The sequence below is a fragment of the Camelus bactrianus genome, chromosome 11 (genome assembly GCF_048773025.1).
Source record: "Camelus bactrianus isolate YW-2024 breed Bactrian camel chromosome 11, ASM4877302v1, whole genome shotgun sequence".
Classification (NCBI taxonomy): domain Eukaryota; kingdom Metazoa; phylum Chordata; class Mammalia; order Artiodactyla; family Camelidae; genus Camelus; species Camelus bactrianus.
The window spans coordinates 6093378-6106758 of NC_133549.1; positions in this window are offsets into that span (position 1 = coordinate 6093378).

Consider the following 13381-nt stretch of genomic DNA (forward strand, 5'->3'; position numbering starts at 1 on the left):
CTTACCTCCCATCCCAAACCGTGTGGTCCCAACCTCCTGCCCTGGACAGGGCTGTGGGGAAAAAACACTGCTCTCGAGAATACTTGGGTGTAAAAAACACCAGAAGCCCCTCCTGACCCCTGTCCTCGGCATGTGGCAAGGACTGGGCCACCCCCTCCAGCAGAGTGCTCACAGGCCTGGCTGGTAGTCTTGGAGACTCTAGCCAGCTGCTCCTTCCCTGCCGATGCTCAGGCTGGTGAGAAGTCCTGCAGTGATGTTAGAGCAGCCACATAGCTAGATATGAGCAGAGAAAGGGAGACACAGAGCAATGGCAGGAGTTGGGCAGAAAGGAGGGCCACAGGCCAGATGCAGGAAACCTTGTGTCATATAAGCACCAGGGGTCCCTGGGCAGAGAAAGAAAAGCAGGAACCTCTGGGCTGATAAGTGGTCATGCCTTTGGGGGTGAGAAGTGGCTCTGAGGTCAATAAAGAAAGGTGAGGAAAGTAGGAATTTCCAGTGTCTGAATGTAACTTTTTGCTTATTTTCCCCACATTTCAATAAAATTAGCCTTGCTGATAAGAAGTACCCATCATGCACCGACCCCGTGACACTTCCCATCCAGACTAAACAAGGACAAACATCCCTCCTCCCTTTGGAAGGTGGAGCTGGGATGAAAATCAGACAATTGAACCTAGACCGTTCTCTCCCTAATGAATATCCTGCCCATTCATCTTTGCACCCCATGTAACCAACTTGCCAAAGAAACCCAGGGCAGCCCCTCACCTGAGCCTGCCCGCTCTCGCCTTGAGAGCGTACTACCCATCCTTTAATAAATCCTCACTTTACTTTTTTAACCACCGTGTCTTGTCTCTGAATTCTTTCTGGGATGGGACGAGAGCCTGGAACACTGGTTGCATCTACCGGCAACAGAATCATGCAGTACTTTTCCTTTCGTGTCTGGCATACAGCGCCCCGCCAGTCAGCCGTGCTCACCCACGTGCAGCCCCTGGATGCTGTTTGGTCTTTTCTCCCCACCTTCCCTTCTGCCGGGGACGCTGGCCTCCCTCTGCTCTACCCGCCTAATTCCCTTCCTGTGTTTGAAAGTTCAGCTCCTGCCACCTACTCCAGGAAACCCCCCAGGTTGAGGGGCTCACCCCTCTGCACCTCTGCTGTTCTCTCTGCAATGGCTGGTTCTCTGTCTTTCTGTCTAAGTGACTGCACACTCCTTCGGGGCAGGAACCAGGACTCATTACTCATGTTTGTGTCCCTGTGTTGACCTGGTCAGAGCTCGTATCTCTGCTGATGTCTCCCATTTTCTGCATCCCAGGTCCTCCCTCTCGAGCTTTACGCCCACACATCTACCTGCCTAGTAGATACGTTCATGCAGTTGGCCTCCAGCAGTGGTTCTGGGGCCCCAGGTTCACATCACAACCACCTGGAGCTACCATGATGCCTGCGGGTGACAACTGCTGTGTCTCTTCTCAACTCTGTGTGGAGCGAATTCAGACGAGTGGCTGGAAGTCAGCCCCGTGGTGGGATGCTTCCCACCACTGAATTGGCAGATACTAAAATCAGGACTCCTCCCCTCTCCCCAGGAATGAGTTGTTAAACACTGACCATCACACCCTTCCTGGGAGGGCCTGACGGTTTGTCAACACCCAGATTGCTGGGTCCACCCACCCACAGGGTTCCTGACTTAGGAGGTCAGGGGTAGGGCCTGAGAAATTGCATTTAAAAAGTTCCCAGTGACGCAAGGCAGCTGGACTCAGAGTCAGAGGCCTACAGACCCTTTAGCATCATGTCCGAAAGGAAAGTCATCATCCTTCCATCAAGCCCGCTCTTTCTCTGTGTTGTGTGTGGGCAATGGCAGCACCTTCCACCCAGTTTCCTCAGCCAGAAATCTGAGGATTGTCTCCTCAACTTCTGGGCTAAGTGGTCACCAGATCCTGTCACCTCTCTTCCATCAGCCCCCTCTGATCCTTCCCCTTCTCCCTGATCTCAGGGCCTGGGCCCAGCCTCATTCACTCTCCCTCCCTCCCTCCTGTCTGTTCTTGTGCCAGCCTCCCAGGGAGGCACCCAGCTCCCCTCCTCACCTGTTCTGGTCCACTCTCCTTGTCACCTGGCGGCCTGGTCCTTATGAGCTGAGACATCCATCCCATCATAGGATTCCAGCATGAAAGGGGTCCTGGCTCCCGATTCATTCTCTTCATGAGTCCTTCGGTCTGGAGGTCCCCTCCCTTCATCATCCTTCAGCCCCCACCCCCATCAGGGCTGGGCAGCTGTATTTCCTCTGGGATCGCTGCACCCTCTCCGTCCCCATGGCCTATTGAAGAACATTGATTGACAGCGTTGCATTCGTTCCTGCTGTACAGCGTGGTGATTCAGTTATACATGTATATACATTCTGCTTCATAGTCTTGTCATTATAGATTATTAATACTTACTGGATACAGTTCCCTGTACTATAAAGTGGTCCTTGTTGTTTATCTAGTGTGTGCATGGTCATGTGCACCTGCTGACCCCACCCTCCTCATTTAACCCTCCTCACCACCACTTTCCATCCTGGGAACCGTAGTTTGTTTTCTGTGTCTGTGAGTCTGTTTCTGTTTTATAAATAAGTTGACGTGTATCATTTTTTTAGATTCCACATACCAGTGATATATTTGTCTTTCTTTGACTTACCTCACTTAGTATGATAAATGCCATGTCCATCCATGTTAATGGGAATGACATTATTTCATTCTTTTTATGGCTGAGTAGTATTTTATTGTGTGCATACATGACATCTTCCTTATCCATCATCTGTCAATGGGCATTTAGGTTGCTTCCGTGTCTTGGCTGTTGTAAATAGTGCTGCTGTGAACATTGGGGTGTATGTCTGGGAAAACTAAAGATTGTCATACTAAGTGAAGTAAGTCAGAGAGACAAAGATAAATACTACATGATGTAACTAATACGAGGAATCTAAACAAATTGCAAAACTGATACCATGTTATAATGAAGCCACTGGGAGAAACTGCTTCTCAGGGGTTACAAGCAAGCTGAGATACTCCAGCTGAGTACAAATCCTCTTGTTCCTGGTGATCTCGCCTCTGTTTCTACTGGGATTGGGCCTGGATAAAATCTGACCACCAGCCTCAGTCTTGGGGAGAGGCATTTAAAGACAGAAACATAAAGGAAGCATCACATGAGATTGTCAAGTCTGTCTGGAGTCAGCAGCCCATCATCTGCCCATCTGTCCCTGGGCCACTTCATGTCCAGCCAGAGAAACCCAGCCTGCCAGACTGTCACCGGGGAAGTGGACCATTTCCCTGCCCCCAGCACTGTGGTACTGAGAGTGGACATTGGAGACACACTGTCTTTGATCCCAGTTCCAGCCCTGCTACCTGTATGGACTTGAGTCACAGTGCTCTGACCTCCTAGCCAGGGCCTCAGCCCCTCTCATTGGGTTTGCTGTGGAAATTAGAAACCCTCAGACCTCAGGATGCTCTTGCCCATCCCTCTCATGTGGGTGCAGTTTTCCGCTGGCCACACAGAGTGTGAGCACTGGCTTAGACACACACACATACAAAGACACACACATAGACCCCCGTGCACGGTGACATTGAATACGGATTATGGGGTGGGATCAGAAGAGGAACAGACATTGAGGAGGAAGTAAGAGGAAGAATAAAGGGGTAGAAGGCAGCACCTACATATGACAGCACTCCCCCATTTTTCCAGGTCTTATTCTGCATATGCCTGAGGACATCCCTGGAAGAATCTGCTAGAATCATTCTCACTGTGCAGGTGGGGAGACAGACAGACCTGGACAGACACCAGGACTTATCCAGGATGGAGAACAGGTAAGACTGAGGAGCTGAGTCTGGAAGCCAGGGCGTCTCCTCACAGCTGCACACTGAGCCTCCCCGGGAGCCGTGGAGAGGGCGGGGCTGCTGTCACTGCGGAAGAGGTGGGTCTGCGTGGAGAAGGGGGTGAGCAGGCAGCAGCCCACAGGGCTGTGTGTGGAGGTGTTGTCTGTGGAGGGGGTTCCAGGAAGTGGACCCCAGGAAGTGACATCACTTCCTTGACCACAGACCCCAACAGAAGTGGAACCTGGTTACCAGGCACCCACATTCTAGAGATGGCCCCAAACCAGCTCACTTGGCTGGAGACAGTTGAGGAAGAAACATATTTTCCTTCTGTGTCCCGATCTCCCAGGGCTTCTCCATCAGGAAGCCCTGGAGTGAGAGCTTGTTCAGTGGCTGTAGGCATTGGATGAACCCTCAACCCAGATGCCTCTGGTCTGTTATGAGGAGGTCACCTAAGGTAACACGGGGTGGCCTGGAACAAGCCAGTCTGGGACCAGCCTCCTCTGAGAGCCCTCCCTGGGCAGGCTCGCTTCCCCTCATCTCCACGTGGGGGAAGGGGGACTTGAGGGGAGGTGGTCCCTCTGGGCAGTAACGGGTGATTGAACATGTGGTAACCCGGTGGTCCTGTCATGGCCACACCCGAGGACAGGGCTGGCAGGGGGGAAAGAGGACTCCTGAGGGGCATCTTATCTGTGCCAGTGGGAATCCAAGGCCCTCAGGTTGTCAGACTCTTTGTCCCTGATGGAGGTCCGTGCAGAGAGCGGTGTGAGTGTGTCTGGACTGGAGATGCCCTGTGGGTCTGAGAACCAGCCTAGAGAGCCAGACAGGGCTCTGAGGTTTCTGCCTGGCCGCTGGGCACTGTGTTTGCAGGACCCACACAGGAGCTGGGACAAGACCTGGTCCATGGGATCCCACACTCCATCTCCCTGGAGGAGAGGCTGGCGCCCCATGACACCAGCAAATCCCACGACAGGCACAAGTTGAGTGCCAGCGAAGAGACGCCATACCCAGGAAGCCCCAAGTCCAGCACTGTCCCGCTCCTCCCCTGGGCTCCCTCTTAAAGACCTGCTGGGAAAGGAATCTCATTCCTCATCTCCCCCACCTGTCCTCACAGCCCAGGCCCTGCCTTGGTCAGATACAAAGTCAGTGGACACATATGAGTCAGAATCTCAGAAAGAGACTTTGACAGAATCTCAGTTCATGTTAAGTCAACGGTGTTTCTGCATTTTTCTACAGACTATCCTGTTTTCCCTCCATCCCACATGTCCACATTGGCCTGAAAAACCTCATCCCTCCCACCAAGGGATGATCCTCTGTCTTCTCATCTCTGGAATGGGATAATGTGGCAGCAGTCACAGGGATGATGTAGTTCATGCAGGGAGGTGCTGTCACTGTGGTGCTGACACAATGATCTGAGACACTAATGCATTTAATCATCACCTCCGCCTCATGTACTGGTGATTCTGAGTACCTTGAATCTGCTCAGGGCTCCCTATTCCAGCTCTTGGCACAATAACTTAAGGCTTGAGGATTTGGTCTGAGCACCAGCCCAAACCCCCATGGTGGTCCCCAGTATTGCCTCTGACTCAGGTCTCTATGAAGAGTCCAGCAACGCAGGCTGGAGAAGCTGGTGGCAAACCTGATGCCTGCCATCCTGTGTGGCAACCGCTCCTAACTGTACACATACCTGGGCAACTATAGAGGTTTCACCACTGCCCAGCAGGTGCTGGACCTTCTGTTTCAAAGGTGAGCACTCTGATGACATGGAACATTGGTGACTGGGCCAAATAATTGTACCTCCTGTGTGGGTCCTGCAAACACAGTGCCCAGCGGCCAGGCAGAAACCTCAGAGCCCTGTCTGGCTCTCTAGGCTGGTTCTCAGACCCACAGGGCATCTCCAGTCCAGACACACTCACACCGCTCTCTGCACGGACCTCCATCAGGGACAAAGAGTCTGACAACCTGAGGGCCTTGGATTCCCACTGGCACAGATAAGATGCCCCTCAGGAGTCCTCTTTCCCCCCTGCCAGCCCTGTCCTCGGGTGTGGCCATGACAGGACCACCGGGTTACCACATGTTCAATCACCCGTTACTGCCCAGAGGGACCACCTCCCCTCAAGTCCCCCTTCCCCCACGTGGAGATGAGGGGAAGCGAGCCTGCCCAGGGAGGGCTCTCAGAGGAGGCTGGTCCCAGACTGGCTTGTTCCAGGCCACCCCGTGTTACCTTAGGTGACCTCCTCATAACAGACCAGAGGCATCTGGGTTGAGGGTTCATCCAATGCCTACAGCCACTGAACAAGCTCTCACTCCAGGGCTTCCTGATGGAGAAGCCCTGGGAGATCGGGACACAGAAGGAAAATATGTTTCTTCCTCAACTGTCTCCAGCCAAGTGAGCTGGTTTGGGGCCATCTCTAGAATGTGGGTGCCTGGTAACCAGGTTCCACTTCTGTTGGGGTCTGTGGTCAAGGAAGTGATGTCACTTCCTGGGGTCCACTTCCTGGAACCCCCTCCACAGACAACACCTCCACACACAGCCCTGTGGGCTGCTGCCTGCTCACCCCCTTCTCCACGCAGACCCACCTCTTCCGCAGTGACAGCAGCCCCGCCCTCTCCACGGCTCCCGGGGAGGCTCAGTGTGCAGCTGTGAGGAGACGCCCTGGCTTCCAGACTCAGCTCCTCAGTCTTACCTGTTCTCCATCCTGGATAAGTCCTGGTGTCTGTCCAGGTCTGTCTGTCTCCCCACCTGCACAGTGAGAATGATTCTAGCAGATTCTTCCAGGGATGTCCTCAGGCATATGCAGAATAAGACCTGGAAAAATGGGGGAGTGCTGTCATATGTAGGTGCTGCCTTCTACCCCTTTATTCTTCCTCTTACTTCCTCCTCAATGTCTGTTCCTCTTCTGATCCCACCCCATAATCCGTATTCAATGTCACCGTGCACGGGGGTCTATGTGTGTGTCTTTGTATGTGTGTGTGTCTAAGCCAGTGCTCACACTCTGTGTGGCCAGCGGAAAACTGCACCCACATGAGAGGGATGGGCAAGAGCATCCTGAGGTCTGAGGGTTTCTAATTTCCACAGCAAACCCAATGAGAGGGGCTGAGGCCCTGGCTAGGAGGTCAGAGCACTGTGACTCAAGTCCATACAGGTAGCAGGGCTGGAACTGGGATCAAAGACAGTGTGTCTCCAATGTCCACTCTCAGTACCACAGTGCTGGGGGCAGGGAAATGGTCCACTTCCCCGGTGACAGTCTGGCAGGCTGGGTTTCTCTGGCTGGACATGAAGTGGCCCAGGGACAGATGGGCAGATGATGGGCTGCTGACTCCAGACAGACTTGACAATCTCATGTGATGCTTCCTTTATGTTTCTGTCTTTAAATGCCTCTCCCCAAGACTGAGGCTGGTGGTCAGATTTTATCCAGGCCCAATCCCAGTAGAAACAGAGGCGAGATCACCAGGAACAAGAGGATTTGTACTCAGCTGGAGTATCTCAGCTTGCTTGTAACCCCTGAGAAGCAGTTTCTCCCAGTGGCTTCATTATAACATGGTATCAGTTTTGCAATTTGTTTAGATTCCTCGTATTAGTTACATCATGTAGTATTTATCTTTGTCTCTCTGACTTACTTCACTTAGTATGACAATCTTTAGTTTTCCCAGACATACACCCCAATGTTCACAGCAGCACTATTTACAACAGCCAAGACACGGAAGCAACCTAAATGCCCATTGACAGATGATGGATAAGGAAGATGTCATGTATGCACACAATAAAATACTACTCAGCCATAAAAAGAATGAAATAATGTCATTCCCATTAACATGGATGGACATGGCATTTATCATACTAAGTGAGGTAAGTCAAAGAAAGACAAATATATCACTGGTATGTGGAATCTAAAAAAATGATACACGTCAACTTATTTATAAAACAGAAACAGACTCACAGACACAGAAAACAAACTACGGTTCCCAGGATGGAAAGTGGTGGTGAGGAGGGTTAAATGAGGAGGGTGGGGTCAGCAGGTGCACATGACCATGCACACACTAGATAAACAACAAGGACCACTTTATAGTACAGGGAACTGTATCCAGTAAGTATTAATAATCTATAATGACAAGACTATGAAGCAGAATGTATATACATGTATAACTGAATCACCACGCTGTACAGCAGGAACGAATGCAACGCTGTCAATCAATGTTCTTCAATAGGCCATGGGGACGGAGAGGGTGCAGCGATCCCAGAGGAAATACAGCTGCCCAGCCCTGATGGGGGTGGGGGCTGAAGGATGATGAAGGGAGGGGACCTCCAGACCGAAGGACTCATGAAGAGAATGAATCGGGAGCCAGGACCCCTTTCATGCTGGAATCCTATGATGGGATGGATGTCTCAGCTCATAAGGACCAGGCCGCCAGGTGACAAGGAGAGTGGACCAGAACAGGTGAGGAGGGGAGCTGGGTGCCTCCCTGGGAGGCTGGCACAAGAACAGACAGGAGGGAGGGAGGGAGAGTGAATGAGGCTGGGCCCAGGCCCTGAGATCAGGGAGAAGGGGAAGGATCAGAGGGGGCTGATGGAAGAGAGGTGACAGGATCTGGTGACCACTTAGCCCAGAAGTTGAGGAGACAATCCTCAGATTTCTGGCTGAGGAAACTGGGTGGAAGGTGCTGCCATTGCCCACACACAACACAGAGAAAGAGCGGGCTTGATGGAAGGATGATGACTTTCCTTTCGGACATGATGCTAAAGGGTCTGTAGGCCTCTGACTCTGAGTCCAGCTGCCTTGCGTCACTGGGAACTTTTTAAATGCAATTTCTCAGGCCCTACCCCTGACCTCCTAAGTCAGGAACCCTGTGGGTGGGTGGACCCAGCAATCTGGGTGTTGACAAACCGTCAGGCCCTCCCAGGAAGGGTGTGATGGTCAGTGTTTAACAACTCATTCCTGGGGAGAGGGGAGGAGTCCTGATTTTAGTATCTGCCAATTCAGTGGTGGGAAGCATCCCACCACGGGGCTGACTTCCAGCCACTCGTCTGAATTCGCTCCACACAGAGTTGAGAAGAGACACAGCAGTTGTCACCCGCAGGCATCATGGTAGCTCCAGGTGGTTGTGATGTGAACCTGGGGCCCCAGAACCACTGCTGGAGGCCAACTGCATGAACGTATCTACTAGGCAGGTAGATGTGTGGGCGTAAAGCTCGAGAGGGAGGACCTGGGATGCAGAAAATGGGAGACATCAGCAGAGATACGAGCTCTGACCAGGTCAACACAGGGACACAAACATGAGTAATGAGTCCTGGTTCCTGCCCCGAAGGAGTGTGCAGTCACTTAGACAGAAAGACAGAGAACCAGCCATTGCAGAGAGAACAGCAGAGGTGCAGAGGGGTGAGCCCCTCAACCTGGGGGGTTTCCTGGAGTAGGTGGCAGGAGCTGAACTTTCAAACACAGGAAGGGAATTAGGCGGGTAGAGCAGAGGGAGGCCAGCGTCCCCGGCAGAAGGGAAGGTGGGGAGAAAAGACCAAACAGCATCCAGGGGCTGCACGTGGGTGAGCACGGCTGACTGGCGGGGCGCTGTATGCCAGACACGAAAGGAAAAGTACTGCATGATTCTGTTGCCGGTAGATGCAACCAGTGTTCCAGGCTCTCGTCCCATCCCAGAAAGAATTCAGAGACAAGACACGGTGGTTAAAAAAGTAAAGTGAGGATTTATTAAAGGATGGGTAGTACGCTCTCAAGGCGAGAGCGGGCAGGCTCAGGTGAGGGGCTGCCCTGGGTTTCTTTGGCAAGTTGGTTACATGGGGTGCAAAGATGAATGGGCAGGATATTCATTAGGGAGAGAACGGTCTAGGTTCAATTGTCTGATTTTCATCCCAGCTCCACCTTCCAAAGGGAGGAGGGATGTTTGTCCTTGTTTAGTCTGGATGGGAAGTGTCACGGGGTCGGTGCATGATGGGTACTTCTTATCAGCAAGGCTAATTTTATTGAAATGTGGGGAAAATAAGCAAAAAGTTACATTCAGACACTGGAAATTCCTACTTTCCTCACCTTTCTTTATTGACCTCAGAGCCACTTCTCACCCCCAAAGGCATGACCACTTATCAGCCCAGAGGTTCCTGCTTTTCTTTCTCTGCCCAGGGACCCCTGGTGCTTATATGACACAAGGTTTCCTGCATCTGGCCTGTGGCCCTCCTTTCTGCCCAACTCCTGCCATTGCTCTGTGTCTCCCTTTCTCTGCTCATATCTAGCTATGTGGCTGCTCTAACATCACTGCAGGACTTCTCACCAGCCTGAGCATCGGCAGGGAAGGAGCAGCTGGCTAGAGTCTCCAAGACTACCAGCCAGGCCTGTGAGCACTCTGCTGGAGGGGGTGGCCCAGTCCTTGCCACATGCCGAGGACAGGGGTCAGGAGGGGCTTCTGGTGTTTTTTACACCCAAGTATTCTCGAGAGCAGTGTTTTTTCCCCACAGCCCTGTCCAGGGCAGGAGGTTGGGACCACACGGTTTGGGATGGGAGGTAAGGGGCTGACCGTTCATCGTGGTGCTCAAGATGGGCCAGTAGCCCCACCATCCACATTCCATAGTGGGACCAGGTCAGGCTCTGGGTCCATCTTAATAAGCTGTATGGAGAGCAATCCCCTACCCGTGTCTGTCACTGCCCTGACCCATGGGGCAGCCACACCCAGGCAGGCCCTGTGTAGCGGGGCATCCCCCCCCACTGATATGGGCCCGGTGCCCAGAGCGGGGTCCCTGGATGTGGGCGGGCCTGGGTGAGCTGCCCTTGTCCGGCCAGATGCGGGATCTTGTGCCTGCAGATTTTAGCTGGAAGACCTCAATGAGATGAGCTCCAACCAGTGGCAGAGAAGAGCCTTGGGCCTCCCTGACCCACCCCCATTCCTGGGTCCTCCTCACCCAGCCGCAAGGCCTCACTCTCCCCCGGGGCTGGCCTCACCAAATGGAGTTCAGCTCCATCTTTCCTGTTCCTTTTTGTTCCTGGGAACTTTGCCTACTAAATGTGGCTCTCATGGATTTTGCAAATATAGTAGGCTGTCAGGAACAAAGCAGTTGCCACAGGGCCCAGAATTAGAGAAATTGTTAAATTGCATCAAACCACCTCAAGGAAAGGGGTGGGACTTCCTGAGGACAAGACTGATGGGGAGTGGGAGGGCTGTGGGTCTAGGGGTTCAGGTTGGGGATGGGGTCTGGGAAAAAACAACATTTGCTCCCTTCATGTGTGTGTGTCACACTCTGGTAATTCTCCCAGCATTTCATACTTTTCATTACTATTTAACTTGTTACGATAACCTGTGATCAGTGTTCCTTGATGTTACCATTACAAAAAGATTGCAAGTTGCTGAAGGCTCATATGATGGTTAGCATTTTTTAAGAGTATTTTTTATTACGGCAAGTACACTTTTTCTAGACATAAGACTATGGCACACTTTATAGGCTACAATGTATAACTTTTATATGACTGGAAAACCAAAACATTTGTGACTCACTTTACTGCGATATTTACTTTATTGCAGTGGTCCCAAACCAAGCCCACAGCGACTCTGAGGTGTGCCTGTAACAGCCTTGTCATCTAGCGGTCTACGCCCTGTAGACTGACTTTGCTATTTTCAGATCTCCTTAGCTGTGATCGGCCACGGAATCTGCATACACATTTTCAATTCAGACTTGCTAATTTCTAACAACAAAACCAGCTGTTGGATGGTGATCAGGGAAGCACTCAATCAACCAATCTGGGGGAGAATTCAGCCTTCAAAGTCATCAAAAGTCCTTTTTGTCTTTTAACTTCTCGATTTTTGGATGCAGTTTCTGGATTTCTAGAACTGTTTTAGGGCTGTTATAAATTTAACAGCAATGTAACAGTGTTTTAAATGCACATATTTGAATTGTACGACTTGGTAAAATTGAACAAATACACCTGTGTAACCATCACAATGCGGCGAACCTACCCATCATCTCCAAGGATCACTGCCCTTTATTGCCTGACATCCAGTGACGTGAAAATAATTCTTCGTTTCCTTTTACCCAATTTTGTCAGGCAGGGGGATAAGTCTGGCCCATGCTACCCTACCCAGAAGGATACAATTGTCCTGGTATCACTTAATTTTTCTATTTGTTGGTTATACACAAAAATATGATTTTTATATAGTCGGTTTGCTAAATTCACTTATTTCTAATAACTCTTCCATAAACTTTTTTGACTCTTATGAATACAATGATAACACCTGAAAATAATGAGTTTTACTTCAATCTTAACAGTTTTTATGCCTCTTTTATTTTTTTTTTTAATCTTTTTGGCCTTACTGACCTGACCAAACTAGAGCTTTCAGTCCAATGTTGAATAAAAGTAGTGGTGACAAGCCTTCTTGGTCTCATTATTCACATAAGGAAGAGATAGTCCAGTATTTATCTGCTGAGTATGATTTTTATTTTGTTAGTGTTGTTTTTAATGAAACTTCCTTTCATTCCTAGTTTGTTTTTTTTTTTTTCAATCATGAAGGTGTGTAAATATATTTTTCAAATATATTTTCTGCATCTACTGATACTAACATGGCTTCACTTGTCTTTTCCTACTAGTGTGTTAGGCTACATCAGTTAACTTTAATGCTTACAGATTTACTTTGAAATGACTTCAAACTTTAAGTCACAAGCAGTGTACAAAAACCTCAGATTTCCCCAACTGCGCACGCACTGCATCTCCTCCACGTCCCTTGCACACCTGCTCGCACTCTTACCTCTACACACACTCACATGCATTCCCCTTTCGCTAAAGCATCTGAAAATAACCTGCAGACGTGAGACTCCACTTCCCTTAACAAAAACACTCACCTACTGAACCAAGTCAGGAAACAGACACTATCATTCAACCCGTACACTCTGAATTATGCCAACTGCTCTGGTTTTCCTTTTTGTTTTCTTGTTAAGTATCTTCAACCTCCTCCAATCTGGAAGCCTTTTCCTTTTGTCCTTGCCAATTTAAACATACACTTTCAATTTTGTAAAAGAACCTTTCAAGGGGGTTTATCTAACGTTTCCTTGTGAGCACACTCTGGCCACGCGTCCTCAGCAGGAATACAGCACGAGTGACCCTGGCTCTTCTCAGTGCATCTCATCAGGGGTACGACACACTGACTTGCCCTACTGCTGGTGAAGTGATCTTTGATCATCTGATTATGCTGCTGTCTGCCAGGTTTCTCATAAAGTCACTGTTTTCACCTTTGTAGCTGATTATTCTTTGGGGGGAACTATTTGGAGAGTATGTCAATATCCTGTCCATCAAACCTCTACCCACAAACTCTAGCCTGCATTGTCAATTACTTACTGAATCAGCCACCAGTATGACAGTTATCACACTGTGATATTTCTATCGCCATTGTTCCTCCTACATTTATTAGTTGGCCTTGTATAAAGATTTCCTTCGTGTATTCACAGATTTGTATCAGTACAAATTAATGGATTCCCATTTTAAGTCTCCTTTATTATGATGCTGTTCATTTTGTTTTGAAGTTTCAATTGTCTCAAATTTGGCCAGTGGAAGCTGTACAAGATG